Genomic DNA, 20769 nt, shown 5'->3' on the forward strand with positions numbered 1-20769 from the left:
TATGTATGGCTCATTTGGAAATGTGTGAAATCTTAATGTTAACACTGAAAGCCCTACTTACTTATCAGTAATAGAAGACACATTCAGTTAGGAATATTTTCACACAATGTATAGCATTTACGGATTTGACCCAGGCTAATAAAACTGTAGTTTTAACACGATTGTTAGAATAACAGAGCATTTAAGAATAAGATTATATTGTGATGTAATAATTATATTTATCATTACTGTTGTTGGAAGTGGTAATAGATTGAGTGTTGGGGATCAGTGACAATTATAAAAATAACGTGCATAAATAAGATGAATAATTACATTTTACTGTGGTCGTAGTTGGGGTCGTGGTGGTTGTAGTTGTAGTAGTTGTAGTTGTACCAGTAGAAGTTGTTGAAGTTGAAATATCTGTAGTAGTTGAAGTTGTGGGAGTTGTAGTAGTAGTTAGAGTTGTAGTTGTATCTGTAGTTGTTAAAGATGTTGATGGAGTAGTTGTTGTGGTCGTAGAGGGAGTAATAGTAGAAGTACTAGTGGTAGTAATAGTAGGGGTAATTGGAGTTGTTGTAGTCGTAGTAACTGTAGAGAAAAAAAAATTGCTTAAAGCCTTAGTGTCTCTCACAAGAGCATTCAGAACAAATAAGTTATGTATGTGCATGCCAGCTTTTGCACACACACACACACACACACACAAAGTATCCTCCATAACTCACCCGGGAAGCAATAGCTTCATTCTCTTTAAATTAAGGAAATAAAAGTCCTTTGAAGCTCTTGGCAGTGGGGCATGGTGGCACATTAACAGAACATGCTTGTTGTACATAGACAGTTATGAGAAGCTCTAAGCTATTAAGGGTAGATGAGAGATCAGAAGTTCAGCACCGATCTCTAGATTATATTAAGAAATGGACATTTGTGGAGTCAAGTCTTATTTCACAGAGTTTCAAGACACCACGTCTCCTCTGTGTTAACTGGATGTACTAATCTATGTTAGGGAACAGCAGACAATCAGAATTAAGCTAGGTTTTGTTGACTATTTTCAGAATACATTCTGAATTTGAACTTACCATTAAAGATCCAAGTATTGGCATTAGATCTCCAAACAAGATTTCAACGTGAACTTCATCACGGCTGAAAGTACATGTGAGCTGACCTGAAGGATAGAAAAAGATATAAAGGTCAGAGTATTACAATAAAAATCATACTCATTGCCACCCTTCAGCATTCCTTACCTACAATTTGTGTCTTCTAACTTCAGCAGTTGATGAAAATGATATTGTTATTGTACAATAAACAAGTTTCATACATACTTACCTGGCAGATATATACTTAGCTATAGACTCCGTCGTCCCCGATAGAAATTCGAATTTCGCGGCACACGCTACAGGTAGGTAGGTCAGGTGATCTACCGGCCTGCCGCTGGGTGGCAGGAATAGGAACTATTACCTTCTAAGGACAGATTTTTCTCTTCCACCTGTCTCCTGAGGGGAGGCTGGGTGGGGCCATTCAATCGTATATATCTGCCAGGTAAGTATGTATGAAACTTTATTGTACAATAACAATATCATTTTCATACATTCAACTTCCCTCCGTCAGATATATACTTAGCTGATTGGCACCTTTGGCGGTGGGTAAGAGACAGCTAATTACTGATTAGACAGGTAAACAACATACGTTGTAGGTAATAAATAAATAAAACCTTGGTTCCTATGTGTTTAGACGAAGGGTTGACCTCCTAGCTATTGCTAGGAGTCTGCTTCGTCTCAAGAGCCTCAGCGAGGATGTGACCTATGGCTAAGAGTTCTTGTAGATCTGTCATGGGGTCTTATCCACTTACTTGACAGAATCTAATGGTTTATTTGTCAAAGGGGTCCTATCCACTTACATGACAAAACACCTATGCCTACTGGCATAATTAAGGAGCACAACACCGATCCCGATCACCTGATCCTAACACGAGGGTTTGTGCTTAATTTGAAAAGAGCTATCCCCAAACTCATTTCAAATAACCCAAAGAAAATAGTAATACTTATGTTAAAATAAAATTTTTTAACTCACTAGTTAAGGATCAGTGTCGGCTCCCTATCCCAGCAACGTATCCGTAGACACGTAACCAAGAGAGAAGGATCTCTCATAGGTCAAAACTTGACCTCCTTCGTGCAAAGAGAAGACAACACAGAGTTGCATCTCCCGTAAATTACAGCTAATATGTCTCTCACGACATATTGTTATGGAAAGAACAAGAATTGTTAAAAGCTCGCACTTCAAGCGCTTTTAATTCTCAGCTGTTTGAAGGAATCATCAAGTTACTTAAGAAGTGCTTTAGAGATCACACTGTTCCAAAGAGACCAGGGCTTTCTTTGAAATTGATCTCTTCTGGATGAAGCCTAGAGCCTGGCTTGTGCCTGGCTGGCGCCTCGCGCCTGTCTGACGCCTCGCGCTTGGCTGGCGCATGTTGCTTGCCTGGCGCCTGGCTAGCGCCTTGCGCCTGCCTGGAGCCTCGCGCCTGGCGCCTGGCTGACTTCTCCCCACTTGCTGGAGCTTCGAGCTTGTTAAAGAGTCTCGAGGAAACTGGCGATGCCCACATCGGACACTTTTTTTTTTTTTCCGATTTATTTGCCTCTAGCGCATCTGCGCCAGGTTGGAGGCACACTCCTTCTCCTCATCAGACAATGACAGTGTTTATTTGGACTGTCTTCCTCTGGCGTCTTTACGCCTGTTCTGGTATTTTGGCGCCTGATTGGCACTACATTGTCCGAAAGTCCTTAACATCCACAATCGTTTTATCAGGAGACTGGAGAAGGGTGGAAGAAATTCTTTCACTTTGAGCTTTTGGTCTCTCCGGTAAGGGGAGGTGATTGTAATCAGCTACATCCAGTAGACGATAGGATATCTAACCGTACGAGAGATAAGAGTCTTCCTCCGAGGAGGGTCCTTCTCGAATACTTCCGTGCTCACGAGATCTCTTCTTACATGTTGAAGGGGTGTCTCATTGCAGAATCTTCCCTATCCTTGCCCGAAGGAAGGGAAGAAGCCTGGAAGTCGAAGGAGACTCCGAGCTGAAATTGGGAGTACTCCTGATTTCTAGCTCTTTATTGTATCCCTCTGACACCTTCTGGGAAGCATTTCGAGCCGTCATCGCATACCAAAGACTCTGTAGGCAAACGTTTGAACCATTTCTACTGTAGATGAAAACGTAAGTACTCTGCCTGGACAACGAAACCTCTATCTGAAAACACTGAATCAGGAAATAGGGGTTTCAGTTCTTTTGCTAGACATACTATGCTGGCAAAGAAAACCATTGTCTAGTCTCCATAGAATCTGATGCGAGATTCCAATGCTCAAAAAATTCACTTGTCCTTCTTGGTCGTTTAGGACCCAGAGAAACAAAGAATTCCCTCATAAAAATTTCTCAAAGAAGTTTGATGAGGAGCAGTTCCATCTTGTCGGAACATGGAATCTGTGGCCACAAAAAAGATCCCATTAGAAGTACATGATATCCTACTCTTGTCATATTAAGGTATATATCGTATAAGATCCCGAGACTTAATCCTCTGCTATCTCCAATTCCCTTTGTAGAGACAGAGTATAGCCTTTTACTGCGTTCTTTGATAGCAGATATATACAAAGGTGATTCTTCCCTCTGAAAGGGAAGAAAAAACCGCTATGTGGTTCACAGAGGTATCGGAAGAGGACAGTTTCCTCATTCCCTCTAGCACGATCATGCAGCAATTCTATGTCTAAAGGCCATGACTATTGTCATCTACCTTGAAAATCCTCTCATTTATGTCCACTTCTGGTCAGTCTGCATGCAGACAGACTCAGAGTGGAGAGGTTGTTAAGGTCCATTTAATAATAGATGCTGATAGAATATCCAGACTCTCTTGGAAAAGACTTCCAAAAACATGCTGTGAGAAGAACGTGACCTCTGTGAATCCAACCTCTCTGAAGCCAAAATGAGGCATAAAGTATTATCCTCTCTTTCTTTGACGCCCTTTATCTTAAATTCTGTAAAGAATTTATATTTATATTTATATTTAGGGGAAAAAAAGACTATAGTATATTCCCCTTTCTATAAAATAAAGATGGCGTATATTGCTACCTCTCTTGGTTCGAGGAAAAGGAAGCATTCTATAGGAAGCCTGTTCGTCCTTCTACCTTGCTAAGAGATCTATGAAGACTTTCCGCAGGTTCTCACAACTCTTTCCAATAAATGTTAGACATACGTTAACAGTTATTATCGTCGATCGAGAAGGTTCTCACGGACATGAAATATCTTGCATCGAACCTCTTAAGGATCGTTACGTTCCCTGTCTGTTTTCCAAATAGGTTCTCTTTTTTAACGCGAACAGGAGCGAAAAAAGAGATTCTCGATGCTCTTTGCGATATGAGAGAGTCGTGGAATTGGCCTAAGTGATAAAAAGGGTAACGAAATCAGGAACGATTCTTGTGCCGTTACCGAGCCTGCTGTCCGAGAGGCTACTGGATTCGGGGTAGGTTTAATAACTCGCTAAAACGAGAAAATATCTTGGATGGTGCTCTTGGCCCATTGCGCCAGGCTGGCGCTTCTGGCGCAATTTTGCGCTAGGCTGGCGCTTCTGGTGCAATTTTGCGCCAGGCTGGCGCTTCTGGCGCAATTTTGCGCCAGCCTGGCGCTTCTGGCGCATTGCGCCAGGCTGGCGCTTTCTTCTAATTCTCTTTATGTTATGTGTCAGAACATCTGTGCCTTTATGGTACCCGACCTCCTTTCACATGTTATTCCGTTCTTAGTAGGAAAAAACTCTTATATACGAAGTATAGTCCATTCAGGGAAACCATTTCTGCCACGAAGAGAATGTTTCCCATCCCACTCATCCATTCTTCTCTTGAGCAATATCCGATTTCTAAAAGGTTGTTTGCGTTTCTCGAAAGACTTGACATACCGTAGTCCTTAAAGTGAATTCTCTACTACATCCATCTTCTCACTAAGCATGTATTCTAATAAGCCATGCTTTCGTAAGCATGAGAGCATTATATAATATAATGTTCTACTGCTTAGAATCCTTTAATAATGTTACCTACGGTAAACAGCATTGAAAGGTTTATAATCTTTCTTATTGAAAGCTTTCTTAGGCAAAAGGCAGACAATATTTTATTTGTGTAGCTTAACTATCTCCTCCATTCGAGACTAAGTCCATGATTGTGAGGGGATATACGGTTACCATTCGATCCCGTTGGAGAGAGATGTATCGACATAATCATGACCCGAGAAACCGGATGGTACTTGTATTCAGTATTGGCCTTAGAATGACAGCCCGGCAGTCATCCGCTACGCTGCCTGACTGCATTCATCATGAGTTGCCAGTTTACTTCACTTTCAATGAAGGAATATAATACAATTATTCTCGAGCCTAAGGAAGCTCTTAATAATGCAAATTTTAAGCCAAACAACCTTTGTTAAATATCGAAGCTGAGTAGGTATTGTCGTAACAAACCTTTTAAGCGAAGTCCTTACCAGGAAAAAACCTGTAAGGATATAGATATTCCGTAGCGAACCACAAAGGCAACTCTGGTATGGGTATATGACTTGTCATTCAGTAGTCGTATACAGCAAGTCTTGCTACTACATTCTTTCCTCTCCGATCCAGAGAGAGAAATCTTGCCCTCTTCGTTCTTTTCGTCAATAAACACGAATTAGTATTGAGTCGAAAGAGATCGCAATGAAACTCTAGGATCGAAGAGAATCCCTCAAATTTTTATTCTCTTGGATATAAGGCCGTATTCTATGCCTCTATTATTTGGAAGAGCCTCTACTCAATGAATGAGAGCTCGTACAAATCTTGTTTAATTTGCAAACGATCCTGAGAAAAAAACTCTATCATCATCTAAGTCCTCCTGACAAGAATGACGGCCGCCTGTGCAACATATTGCATTCTTCTCAGGAGACAGCTGTGCTTGCGGCAGATTTCCACCCGAAACGGACATATCGTGAACAGGACGACGGCCGCCTGTGCGGCACCTTTCGTCTCTGTCCAGAGAAAATCCGCTCCTGGTCCAAATCATAAAGAGACGCTTCCTGGTTGATTTCTCCGTATGATTCTTTTGAGGAAGATCTTGGCGCTTGTGCTTAACCGTTGCCGAAAGTCCGGTTTGTTCAATGCGCTTGGACGTATCTGTCCGTCTCGGACCGTGTCGTCTGTCCGAGCTGTCCACCTATGGAACTTGGCGCTTGGCTGGTGTCATTCCAGTACGACACCTCTGCCTGTCCGTCTTGTTCGCTTCTGGCGCCTGTCGCCCGGACGGAGTTGCCTGCGCACGACGTTTTGTCCAATCCAGGCTGTCCGCCTTGTCAAGGTTGTCCGCAATCGGCACGAGTCGCTTGGACACAGTTGTCCGCATAGGAAATATCCGCCTGTCCGGGCTGTCCGCGTCGGCGAATGGTGTCTTAGGACACTTTTTCCTGTCCGAGTATCCAATTCTGGCGCCGAGCGCCTGGGTGGTGGTTTCTGTCCGACTTGGACACTCTTCGTCTTGTCCTAATGTTGCGTCTCATCCCTATGAGTTTTCGTCCCTTCTTTCTTTATTCGTCTCTGTACTCGTACGGGAGGATAGAGGCTATAAGTCTGGAGTCCAGAACGCCCGTAGGACGATATCTCTTAACAGGAAGAAAATCGTCCTTTCTCCTCGGAAGGTCTTTTCTCAATACTCCTACTAAAGAGGAAATGTTCCTGCATTTTAAGTAGGAAGTCCGTCGCAGTTTCTTCCTTTTCTTTGCCATGAATAGGAGAATGCGCTCTGGAAGGCGTAGGAGATCGAGATATTGTCCACTTGGCTCTTTTCCTCTCGTAGGGAGAATCGTCCGGGAAACGTTCCGGGCTCGAGTCCAACGTCGGAGCTTTCCAACTCCTCTTGATCGGACACGACAGTTCGTCGGAAGTCCATCCACTTCTTCGAGGAGACGAATCGGAAGACGAAAAGCACTCTTTTAGGATGCCTTTCCAATGGCGATCCTTGGCAGTCTGGGACGCTACAGATTCTTGCCGAGGGGACGCCTGACCGGTGGGGATTCTCCGTAACCTCCGTAGACTGTCGACATTCCTTCTCCTCTGGGCCTGGGAGCTTGGAAGAGGTCTAGGTCTGGGAGCGAGACAGAGCCGATCGGAACGCACCCTCCACTATTTTAGGACGCCTTTCCAATGGCAAACTTGGCAGTCTGGAACGTTCTACAGAGTCTGCCGAGGGGACGCCTGATCGGTGGGGATTCTCCGTAACCTCCGTACGACTGTCGACATTCCTTCTCCTCTGGGCCTGGGAGCTTGGAAGAGGTCTAGGTCTGGGAGCGAGACAGAGCCGATCAGACGCACCCTCCACTTCAATGGGGAACACTATATTCACTTCTTACCTTTTTAGAGCTCGCTTTTGAGCTACATCCATTATCTTCAAATTTGCATATATAAATGTAGTTTTCTGTGGAGTAAGAAGGTGATGAGGATGCAGCAACTACTAGTACTGCTAATACTCTAACTGCTCGTTAGCACAAACGCTATTAAAGCTTATAAAGTAAGCGTATCTAGTTATATGCTTTTCTGACTTCCTAAAGTAGGAAATTAAAGTTTAATATTTCCTCAATAAAGTTGTAACCTTTATTACATGTAATAATGAATAAATATTAATAATTCCCTTTATTGCAAACTATGTGAGTGTCTACCGATAATTTCGGTAGTTTCAATTAGTATTTTCTTCTAAATTTCGAAGCGAAATTCATTAAAAGTTAATAAAAGCGTATGCCGAACCAAAGACCCAGTACTTCCCTGCAAAAGACAGCCCAGAAGATCGATGGCGATGAAACACGAAAATCAAATCAGGAGGAACCGTAAACGTATGTTTACAGTCCAAACGATAGAGAAAAATCTGTCCTTAGAAGGTAATAGTTCCTATTCCTGCCACCCAGCGGCAGGCCGGTAGATCACCTGACCTACCTACCTGTAGCGTGTGCCGCGAAATTCGAATTTCTATCGGGGACGACGGAGTCTATAGCTAAGATATCTGACAGGGAAGTTGAATGTATGAAATCGTATTTTACCAGATACTAAAAAGGAAAGGGAATTAAAAAAAGGCTAAAATATTTCTTTTTGAGGTGTAATAACCTAAGGGAAAGATTTTGGGTTATTCCCTTGTGTTTCGCATAGATTCTAGACAGTCCAGGTTATCGGCGGAGTTCTGTTCTTGGCGGGGTGCTCATAAGCGATTTATGGCGCTTATGGTGCCAAGTTTCAATTAATGGTGTCGATAACCAGGTTAATGACATCTGTTAAGTATATTATGGTGCCATAACTCTATCATTGGCACCCTATGGCGCCGATAACCAAAACTTGGCTTCTTATGGTGCCTTAAATCACCAATTTTAAACCAGATCGCCATTAAACTAGTCCGCCAAAAACCAAGGATTGCATTATTGAATTTGGAATAACCTTGCAATAGGGAGTTTGTGCAAATGGTTATTTGTTCCTACACCGTATACAAACCTTCCGTCCTTTACTTAGGATAGATTGCAGCTCAGCTGAAACTACCGGCTAATACATTCTTTTATATACTGAGGTAGTAACTACCAGCCTCTCCTTTGAGAACTACCAGACCTTCATGTGTAAGCTCCTCGGCTTTGTGCGATGCTAAGTCACACACAATGAAGCATCCGTTGGATTTACTCTCCTCCGCAATGTATGATGCTATGGCATGCGCACAGGAGGCTTCGCTAATTGAACGCTCCCCTGCAGTGTTTGATGCTTTGGCACGCACACAGGAGCCTTCATTGGAGAGAGGTCACAGAGAAACTGTCTCTCCCTCTCTGGGACAACGTGCCCCCACCTTCTACACCGCAGCAAGAACTACTTCCTGATGTGCACCATTCATTTGTGCGCTGTGTTACTTCTGGACAGCGTGCTCTGACAGCACACGTGATTGCGCATGCGTCCTTTAGTCAGTGCTCACCTGTAACGCGCGTTACCCAACGTGTTGTTTCACCGCTGCCTCAGCAACAGAGTAGGCACTCACTGAGAAGCGCTACTGCCCGTGTACGCCAACGTGCATCACCAGAGCGTTTTTCTAAACACTCCAGCAGGCGCTCTCAGTCTCCAGTATCACGCCCCAGACCCGCTCCTTCTTCGGAAGCTCTCCTTCATCTACACAGAACAAGACACGCAATTTCACCTGTAGAGCGTCAACATACTCCAGCGCATTCTAGCGCGTGTTAGCGTTTCTAATGCGCGCTGCTCTAGGCATTTTGCTGCAGACCAATTTGCGCGCCATTCGCCTGCACACGCTTACGTGTGTTCAGAACCCGTGTGTACGCCGTACTGACACCCGTTCTTGCTCCTGCAGATACACACGCACCTGTAAAACCTTTTTCCTCTGTTTTGTGCAATGTTAAGACACGGAAAACAGAGACATCTGAGTCAGAGTACCCATCCTCGGAACTTCCATTGTCTGCTCCTCCTCCAGAGGTCCCATCTCCACCTCAGGATCCTCGTAAAGCCTGCAACCCAGCCTTCCAAAAGGCAGCCATATAGGCTTTCACCATTGATCAGAGGTCATTGTTCCCCGACTCTCCCTTGAAAACAAGGCTGCAAGCGGGCTCCTTTTCCTTCATATGACCTTCCAGGCCCCCCTTCTGATTCCTCTTTGGAAGTTGGGAGAGCAGTTAAGGGGATTTACTATCCCTAAGCTGCCACGAGTGCTTAATGTCAGGCGAGAGGTGCTCTGGAAGAAAAGGCATCCTGTGACTCCTCCTTACAAGTCCAGACCTCCAACCTCTCGAGGTTCTCGATCTCCAAGTGCTCGTTCCTTTGTAGAGAAATATCATATCTCGCCCATCAAGTTCGAACCCAGCCGAGATCCTCCTGACAGGGCTCCATCTCCCCTCTCTCCTCCAGCTTTGCCAGAAGCAGAGAGACGTCCTCCAACTCCACCTTCCCCCTTCTTGCAAGGGGCTGTCCAATGGGGACATAAGGACCTGTGGAAGGCAGTGAAGAATTGCGTCCAAGGGCTCCTGTGACTCTGGGGGCCTCGGCTCCCGGACCTTCTGCCACCCTTCATGAACAACTAGAGACTTGGCCTTCTTCTTCAAGACTGGACCCCTCTCATTCACGCCTGGGTGTGTCAGTGCTGAGGGAAGAGGATTTTCATGAGGCAACTGATGATTCAGCTGGCTACCTTCCGGAACCAGCTGCTCTGGAAGATGCGGCAGCTGAGACCATCTTCTACGAGATCATTTGTCTCATCTGGAAGGTAAACGGCGTAGGAGAAGATCCAACTACTTCTCCGAAAGGCCGTAAGTCAGCAGTCGACCTTCTTTGTCGCACCCCGCAGGCTGCTCGGTCCCGGTTTGAGCTGCCCTTGTCATCCCTGACAAGGTAGGCTCTGACCAAGGTCGATAGACAAGTTTCAGTGAGGAAGGACTTGCTGCAGGCATCTCGGTCCTCTAAGCTACTCCCCTCTGCTTTCCTGAAGCAGAGGAAGTACTATGTGGCCCAAGAGGCTGAGCCTTCACCCTTGCCCATAAATCCAACGATTACATCATTGGCATCTGGAGTTTCACTCCAGACACTGCAACAACTAACCTCGACACTCTCTTCCCAGGAGATGTTGCAGCTCGAACAAACCATGATGGTGGTGTTGCAAGCAGCTTCATGGTTGAACTTTTTGGGCGGCATGGTGGGCTTTCTTGCCACCTCTGAGACTCCACAGCAGCCCGACAAGCAAGCGGGCATGGCCCGTCAGCTCCATGACCTTGTTTTGTCAGGAGGTAAGTCTATGGAGTTCTTAGTCCACCAGCTTGCTAATCTCTGGGCCAACCTGGTGCTGAAGTGCAGGGACGCCATCTCATCAAGGCTTCATCGAACTGTGGACCCTCAGGATGTGACTGACCTGAGGAATGCCTCACTTCAGGGATCCACCCTCTTTCCATCTTTGGATGTAAACGAGGTAATCGGAAACTTCAGGAGAGTGAGCCAGGATTCTTTGCTGCACCACGCAGAATCCTTCCCACTGCCTGCACCACTCAGCAGCCAAGAGGTCAGCAGCCTTTTTCGACCAGGGGTGGTTGGGGGCGAGGCAAACGTGGAAAGAGGAAGTGTCTTCCACGATGAGTGAGGAGGGCACTCCCCCCACCCTGCCACCTGTGGGGGGATGCCTGCAAGCCAGATGGATGAGGTGGCAGTACCACAAGGCAGAGGATTGGATGCTGACCGTCCTCTGACATGGGTATCACGTCCCATTCATCAACTCTCCCCCCTCCTCTGATTCGACCCCCGAAGACGTCATCATTCTATCGTCAGGGATCGGCGAAGGATCTCACCCTTCAGGTGGAAGTCCAGGACATGCTGGGGAAGGATGTTCTCGAGAAGGTCCTCGATGAGCCTCTAGGCTTCTTCAGTTGACTCTTTCTTGTAAAGAAAACGTCTGGAGACTGGAGACCGGTCATCGACCTCTCAGCCCTGAACGAGTTCGTTCAGCAAACCCCTTTCAGGATGGACCCCCAGCGCAGTCAGACAGGCCATTCATCTTCTGGATTACATGGTGACGATCGACCTAAAAGACGCACACTTCCAGATCCCAATCCATCCGTTGTCCAGGAAGTATCTTCATTTTGTTGTAGCGGACAGTGTTCCAATTCAAGGTCCTATGTTTTGGTCTCTCCACAGCTCTGCAAGTCTTCACTCGGGTGTTCACCCTAGTGTCGACATGGGCTCATCACCAGGGCATTTGTCTATTGCGTTACCTAGACGATTGGCTAATACTGGCGCCCTCAATGGAACTGCTTCGTCTCCACTGAGACAGGGTTCTGGCATTTTGTCAAGATTTGGGGATCATGGTGAACTGCAAGAAATCCTCTCTAGAGCCCTCTCAACGACTTGTGCATCTCGGTATGATCCTCGACACTGTTGCAGGGAAAGCCTTCTGACACCGGAAAGACTAGAATGCTTCCGAAGTGTTGCTCAGCTCTTCCTTCAGCATTCCCAGCTGTCAACACATCAGTAGCAACAGTTGCTGGGACATCTGGCCTCTCTGGAACGCCTTGTTCCAAACGGTCAGATGCACCTTCAGGCTTCAATCCTTTCAGTGGGGTCTGAAGAATCGTTGGTCGCAAAGTCACGAGTCTCCTCACTAACTAGACCGAGTGGAGGAGAACATGCGATCCGATCTCGAGTGGTGGCTGGATGACGCGAACCTGTTGAGGGGCTCCCCTCTCCAGTCTCATCAACCCGATCTCCTGTTTATGGATGCATCCAAGGAAGGATGTGGCATGCACCTACTGTAACACCTGGCTTCGGGCCTATGGTCCAACCAGGAACATCGAGATCATATCAACATGCTGGAACTTCGAGCTGCCTTCCTGTTACTCCAGCACTTCAGCTCTCTTCTGACAGGTCACTCGGTGGCACTGATGAGTGACAACACCACCGTAGTGGCATATGTGAACCGTCAAGGTGGTACCATGTCTCTGCAGCTTTGCCAACTAGCAGTGCAGATTCATGAATGGGCAGCTCTCAACTTGGTAGGGTTGACAGCTCTGTTCATTTCAGGCAAATGGAACATCATGGTGGACAATCTGTTGGCTCTGAATGGTCTTTTGCTCCTTGGATAGTGAACAAAGTCTTGACTTTGTGGGGTTCCCCAACGATAGACCTGTTCACTACTGCTGTAAATCGGAAGTTACAGATTTACTGCTCTCCAGTTCCAGATCCAGCAGCGGCGTTCGAGGATGCGTTCCAGCACCCCTGGGACGCCCTTGATGTCTATGCTTTTCCACCATTTTGCCTGATCAGGCAGGTGTTGAATCAAGTGCGATCCACACCTTCCCTGGCCATGATGCTAGTAGCGCCAAAATGGCCTCACGTATAATGGTACCCGGACCTTCTACTGCTGCTGGTAGAGTCTCCAAGTGTTTCTGCCACTCCCCGACCTCCTATCCCAACCACGTGAGGATCTTCCACAATGCAGTGAACTTTTTACATCTTCACACGTGGAGGTTATCCAGCAGCTCCTCACAGCGAAAGGCTTTTCACAAGAGGCTGTGACAGCAATGTCAGGATACCTCAGGAAGTCCTCAATGTCTGTCTATCAGACCAAGTGGGCCATCTTCTGTGGTTGGTGTTGTGGCGGAATCACAAGCTGAAAAACAAGCTGGCAAAATCACGCCCCCCCCCCCCCCCCCCCCCCCCCCCCCCCAACATTAACCTAATCACTCCAGCTGCCAAAAGCCACCCTCAGTCACACTTTCTTCTTTACACAACAAATAAATGCAGGACAATTGACCTACACCTATACAAAAACAAAACAAAAGCAAAAACAACACACATGTACTTACCAACTCCAGATATTCCAGGGCTATCCTGTGCTGTCCGCTGGTTAAGGTCACTGGGACACCAACAACAACAACACCAACAACAACAACAATCAGAACCACGACACCACAACCCAACACAACAACACCAAGGACTACAACCCAACAGCCAAGGACAACAACAACACAACAACAATCAAGGAACACAACCACAACTCAACAACACAGCAACCAACCAAGGAACATAACCACAACCTAACAACACAACAACCAACCGAGGAACACAACCTCACACACAACAACAAAAGACCACTGCACAAACAACACAAAAAATCACAACAGCACGGGCATAACAACTCTAAGCAAAAACACTAACTTAACAACACCAAATAAAACACAAAACTCAATCAACTTCCAATGCCTTCAATGGACTCCTCCAACACTACTACCTATCACAGGCTCTCACCAAAGACTGACTCAAAAACACTAAAAACACAGAACTCTAACAGTCAACAGCACCAGCAGACAACCCAGCACCAACAGCCAATTCAGTCGTTAACTATCCATACAGCAATTACACCCCCCCCCCTCTCTCTCTCTCTCACTTTCTCTCTCTCTCACACACACACAGACGTTGTCAAATGGAACTCCATAACTCCTCCATATTTCCTCCCCTGTTACATTTGACAACGTCTCCTTTCACTCACAACACCCACGGATGCTCAGATGCAGGTCCCCTGGATCTTGTTTGAGGGCCCTCATACACACACTCAGTTACACCGCCATCAACTTCTCCCAGATCACTTCCAGTCAGACTACCATTACTATCTCCATCACTACCATCCCCCCAAATCTCATTCACTATCTCATCTACCCCTTCTAACTCTTGTCCGAACATCTCTCGTAACTCTGCCACCAAATCACTTACCTCATTTACACTCCTGCCAAACTCCCGAAGAGACTCATTAATACTGCCAACTACATCCTTACTACCTGATTCCCTTCCTGGTGAAACTTCACTAGACCCTGACAATTTAAACCCACACACGCTATATGTATCGTTCCTCCCCTCAAAGTCATCTGTATTACACTGTGTAGCCTTATCCACCATTTTTACCCTAACACTAACCCCTCTATCATGCAGCTCACGTTTCTCCCTTTCATTCCCTTTCCTTACCTTTTCCCGCTTCCTTCCATACTCAACCAACACCAACTGCCGATCTTCCAGACCCATTTGCTCACTGACACTCGGCTCACATTTATTAACTTTCAACCACTCACTCATCACATTCTCCCTAACATAATGTCGCATACTAGAGGACCCACCCAACTGAATCCCCTTTTCACCTAGTTTTCCGAATTCCCAGCCTGACTCATCCTCTTTTGCCTACACACACTCGCCACGTGACCTTCCATTCCACATTCAACACACTATGCACGCTGTTCTTTACACATCCTAGCATAATGGCCATTCGTCCCACAGTTGCCGCAAACTATGTTCATATGGGTACCCCGACATCCACTAGCGATGTGCCCTGCCTGTCCACACCTATAACATTTAGTATCCCTATCTTTCTTACACTCACTCACCAAATGCCCTCTTTGCCCACACCCGAAGCACGCTCCTAACGCCCATCGACATTCATTCTTCCTGTGCCCTGGCTTACCACATCTATAACACTGTTGCTGCTCTCGCTCACAATCAACTGACCTTACTCTTCCAACACTCGCACTCCTATCTCTTTTTGGGCTAACTACACTCACGTTACTTGACCTAACGCTCCTATCTACCACTCGCTCTGCCATTCGCCTTTGCCCTTCCAAAACTGCCTCCCTATAGCTTTTAAACTCTGGTACAACCTCAGCTACTTCAGTCCTAACACTAGCATTTCTACTCTCTTTCATACACCTTATCTAACTCGTAATCCTCTACTATTTCTAAAATGTCGTTCCATGTTAACCTTTCATTCGTCCATCACATTTTCTACTTATGTTTCAGATTTATAAACTCATATACACTCTCTGGTACAGTCGCCAACAACTTTTGCACTAACTCCTTACACTCATTTATCCCTTCATCCCCAAACTTTTTCCTGGCTAATGTTTCTAACCTACAGACATACATCGACAATGACTCACCAACATTCATTCTTGCCTCCTCAAAATCTTGCTTTCTCCTATATCTAACGCTACTCTTTATCCTCTTTGCCTGTTCTACAATCCTAGTTTTTACGCTCTCATACGGCACATTTCCTACACTCATCATTACCCCATACATACTCAACAAAAATCCCGTCAAAAAGCTACCTAACTCTCTTGCCCAGACTCTCTTGTTATCCCCATACTTTGCCTCACAATACCTCTCATATTCCTCAAAAAAGTCCCCTATGTCCCTACTGCCATATTCCTCATATTGTGCACATTGGGGTACCTCTCTCATATACACAGCCTTTCGTACTTCCTGCTCACTCTCACTCTAACTTTCGCTACTTCCATTCTGACCATTCTTTCCCTCTTCCGAATACAGCGAATCCACTTCCATACTCACGTCCATACCCCTGACTACGCTCTTCTTACCTTTCTTCTTTCTACCTACCGGTTTCCACTCACCGCTATCCAAATCACTCTCAGCCCTTTCCCCAATGTATTCTGTCCTAATCTCATCCTGTCCGTCACCCTTACTAACCTTCTTTCCCTTAGTCTTCTTTTCCTCAGCCACTTTCTTATTCTTGTCTTCAGGTTTATCCTTACCCTGTGTCTTCCCCTTCTTTCCCTTACCTATCACAACCGAATCACCTTCTTCACTCATACACTCATCCACTCGCTCTTTCGCTTCCTTTTACCATTTCTGGCCCGTCACAAGTCCCAGTAGGCCTACCTCCTACAGCTCCCTCTCCCACGAATCCCTTCATCATTTCCTGCATTATCTCTTGCACTGCATTCATCATTAACCCGTATTTTTCGTCCATTTTCTCAACCATTCTCTCTTCCAATCCTTTCACCTCTTCTTTCATTTCCACTTCTGCACTCCTTAGCATTCCTCTCATTTCCTCTAACTTGCTCTTCAGCTCCTCACACTCTACCCTCAATCTCTCATTCTCCACTTCCAACCTTCCCTTAGCTTCCCTCGCCAACCGTAACTCCTTCAGCCTCTCCTTCAACCCTTCCATCCTCACTTATCCACCAATCACACAACTCACTACCCAATTGCCCTGCAGCTGCCGTACCAACAGTCCCTGTTCGGGCGCCAACCAAAAAATAATGTGGCGGAATCACGAGCTGAAAAACGAGGGCTGGCAAAATCCCCCCCCCCCCCCCCCCCACCCCCCCCCCCCCCCCCCCCCCCCCCCCCCCCCCCTCCCCCCCCTCCCCCCCCCCCCAACCATTAACCTAATCACTCCAGCTGCCAAAAGCCACCCTCAGTCACACTTTCTTCTTTACACAACAAATAAATGCAGGACAATTGACCTACACCTATACAAAAAACAAAAACAAAAGCAAAAACAACACACATGTACTTACCAACTCCAGATATTCCAGGGCTATCCTGTGCTGTCCGCTGATTAAGGTCACTGGGACACCAACAACAATAACACCAACAACAACAACAACCAAGAACCACGACACCACAACCCAACACAACAACACCAAGGACTACAACCCAACAACACAACAGCCAAGGATAACAACAATCAAGGAACACAACCACAACTCAACAACACAGCAACCAACCAAGGAACATAACCACAACCTAACAACACAACAACCAACCGAGGAAAACAACCTCACACACAACAACAAAAGACCACTGCACAAACAACACAAAAAATCACAACAGCACAGGCACAACAACTCTAAGCAAAAACACTAACTTAACAACACCAAATAAAACACAAAACTCAATCAACTTCCAATGCCTTCAATGGACTCCTCCAACACTACTACCTATCACAGGCTCTCCCCAAAGACTGACTCAAAAATACTAAAAACACAGAACTCTAACAATTTACAGCACCAGCAGACAACCCAGCACCAACAGCCAATTCAGTCGTTAACTATCCATACAGCAATTACATCTCTCTCTCTCTCTATCTCTCTCTCTCTCTCTCTCTACATCTCTCTGAGACGTTGTCAAATGGAAACTCCATAACTCCTCCATAGTGTCGTCGGAGAGGCAGTTCTCCTCTCGGAGCCTCTATCCCCTTGATTGCAGACTTCTTACTCTACCTCTGGAGAGTGAAGCTCCTTTCGGTCTTGGCAGTAAAAGGCTATCACTCGGCCTTGAGCCAATTCCTCAGACTGAAGGGAATCGATCTCTCTTGCTAGGAGGAACTTTCTATGCTCATACGAAGCTTTGAACAGGGTTGAACTCCGGTATTGGCAAAGCCTTCTCCCTGGAACATCATTGTTGTCCTCAGGTCTTTGAAGAAAGCTCCGTATGAACCATTATCCCTGGCATCTGATAGGGATCTCACCCTGAAAAGTTTTTCTTTTTGCCCTTGCTTCATCCAAGCGAGTCAACGAGCTTCATGGCCTAGCCTATACTGTCGCTCATACTGAGCGCTGGACCAATGCGTGCTTCAGCTTCGTCCCTGAGTTTGTTGGGAAAACCCAGAATCCAGCCAGGTCGATTCTTGGTTTTCTTCGTTCCAGGTTATGAGCCTGAGCACAGTAACCAAAGACTTAGATGAGCTACTTCTCTGTCCTCTGAGAACACTGAGGTACTACCTCCAACAGACCAGCTCTACTCGACCCACCTTATAACATCCCTTTGTGAGTACGGGCCCGTCGAAGAAGAGGGTTACAAGGAATACCATTTCACATTGGATTTGAGAGGTGATTTGCCATACCCTCTCCCCTTCCTCTTCTCCACTTGCTGGTACCAGTCGAGTGAAGGCTCATGATGTGCTTGGAATGAGCACATCTCTTCCCTTTAATAAGAACCTCTCTGTTACCCAGGTGATGGAAGCTGGCACATGGTCTCGCCCTTCCACCTTCACCAGGTTCTGCCTTAGAGACTGTACCCACAGCTACCTCGACACAACTGACCTTGGTCCTGTGGTAGCCGCTCAGCAAGTGGTTTAGCTTTTTCTGTGCCCTCAGAGGTCGGAGGATCGAGGTTCCGTATCAGGCTGGGGGTGAATGTGAGAGTATGACTGGCCTATTTTCTCTTCACCTTTTCCCCTTACTTGGGGCCACCGCATCGAAACCCGTTTTCCAGAAGCAATTTCGATACTGGTAAGCATTCCCTGTCCGACTAGTGGTTTTTCTGTAGACACACAGAAGTAGTCTCCACACTCCTTTCTGAGGGGGAATGTGCTGCAACCCAACAAACCCATTATGATTATATAGCCTGGTTCTGCTTACCAGAGAGAGTTCTACGCTCACGCCTTTGATACCCAGGCCATCAGCCATCAGGTCGCATTTACTATGGCTCACAGGGTGGAGGATCCATTCCGGGTTCCATTCTCAGCCAGCAAGACAGGACTTCCATCCCTACCTTAGGATGGGTCTCCTAAGTAAAGGACAGAAGGTTTGTATATGGTGTAGGAACAAATGACATTTTTGAAAGTAAAATGTATTTTTCCCTAACCTTGCAAACCTGGAGTCCTTTACTTGTATGGTCCCGCCAAACACCCATCCCCTTGATTCAGGGGTCATCATCTAAGTCCTGGCTGTAATCAAAGTGACAACTCAGTGAGCTGGTCCCCACTGCCGGGCAGGTAACTACCAGTCCGGTAGTTACTACCTTGGTATATAAAAGAATGTATTAGCCAGTAGTTTCGGCTGAGCTGCAATCTATCCTAAGTAAAGGACTCCAGGTTTTTATGGTTAGGGAAAAATACATTTTACTTTCAAAAATGTCATATTCTTTTTTCCTTATGTAAGTTTTTGAAAGAATTGACCATCACTGTAAGAACTTTGGAGTTAATAAACCATTTAAGAACATTATAATACAGTATATATAACAAACGACAGTACTAAAGTATTTGTTTATCTAATCGCGAGCAAATTATATGTCAATTTTTATAAAGGTCAAACTGGAAAATCCTTGGAAAAGAGAGAAGAACGGCACTGAACATCCGTAACATGTAATCAGATCAGTGCAATTTCATTCATGTTGGAGAACACAATCTGTTATCAGTGGGAAAGGTGTTAAGAAAAGCATGTTTACTCTAATATTTTTGAGAGAATTATGTGCTATCAGCTTAGGAATATATAAACGTGATCCACTTCTTCCAAAAGAAATATGCAAAATGTGTAGCTTGTGAGGAACGTAGGTTTGTCTTTTGGTAGCTACAACAAAAGCCCAACTTGCCCATAAAAAGCAAGATTTATCGAGGAAGTATTGACTTCTTTTTTAAGGCGACATAAATTTCATCCACTACATCAGTCTCTAGTGGAGAAACCAGTCTTGATTTATTACATGTTATAGTTTTTTGAATGGTAGAACATTGCATTCACATGTATGTGTGCACACACTCACATATACATATATAGATACATGTATATGCGACAAAAAGGACAATTCCAACATGTGATTACCTACTTTAAGATTTAATAGCAAAATATTAGGAATTATTCTGCTAACTTGCTTCATGCAACATAATCGGGGAGAAAGAGAGTGTGGATATAAATATTTGAGAAGAAAAAGAATTTGATTAAAAGATATTTTGAGCTACTGTACCTCCGTCATACTGAACAGTGACGCCGCTGCAAGAACTATTACGGATTGCACATAATTCTGCAGACACCTGGAATTTTTGGAGATGAAAGTAATAATAAAATTTATTCATTGATAATGTTACACACACACACACACACATACACACATACACACACATATATATATATATATATATATATATATATATATATATATATATATATGTGTGTGTGTGTGTGTGTGTGTGTGTGTGTGAATCGTGATATATATATATATATATATATATATATATATATATATATATATATATATATATATATATATATATATATGTGTGTGTGTGTGTACATATATATATATATATATATATATATATATATATATATATATATATATATAATATATATATAAATATATATATAGTATATATATATATATGTGTGATATATATATGATATATATATATATATATATATATATATTATATGATATATATATATATATATATATATATATATATATATATATATAATATATATATATATATATATGTAAGTGTTTACATAATAAAAATATGGAATGTTAGTCCATATATATAAAAGATTGCTTGCAGGAATGTGATCAGACTAGAGACGCTAAAGATGACGTATACAATAAGTATGTAGCTAAGTTGACATGTCGTCATCTGTGGTCATTCATTTGTTTTGAAACAGTCCAAGCTCCCTGCTTGAGACAACTCCTACCCGACTATGATTCAAAACGGCCTACGTGATCTGTAGCGTGTCTCATTTGATTG

General features: G+C 44.8%; 1 protein-coding gene and 1 long non-coding RNA gene across 5 annotated transcripts in view; both read right to left on the reverse strand.

Moving 5' to 3' along the window:
• The window catches only part of LOC135220026 (uncharacterized), a 425700-nt gene that overhangs the window by 344690 nt on the left and 60241 nt on the right, over positions 1 to 20769 (reverse strand). The gene's annotated exons all lie outside the window — the stretch shown is intronic.
• On the reverse strand, positions 319 to 20060 carry LOC135220340 (uncharacterized). The gene is made up of 3 exons (XR_010315671.1): positions 19995 to 20060; positions 1053 to 1138; positions 319 to 567 (listed from the first exon to the last, which is right to left on the reverse strand). It is a non-coding gene; the product is annotated as an uncharacterized LOC135220340 (long non-coding RNA).

Source organism: Macrobrachium nipponense, chromosome 1 (genome assembly GCF_015104395.2).
Source record: "Macrobrachium nipponense isolate FS-2020 chromosome 1, ASM1510439v2, whole genome shotgun sequence".
NCBI classification, from domain to species: Eukaryota; Metazoa; Arthropoda; class Malacostraca; order Decapoda; family Palaemonidae; genus Macrobrachium; species Macrobrachium nipponense.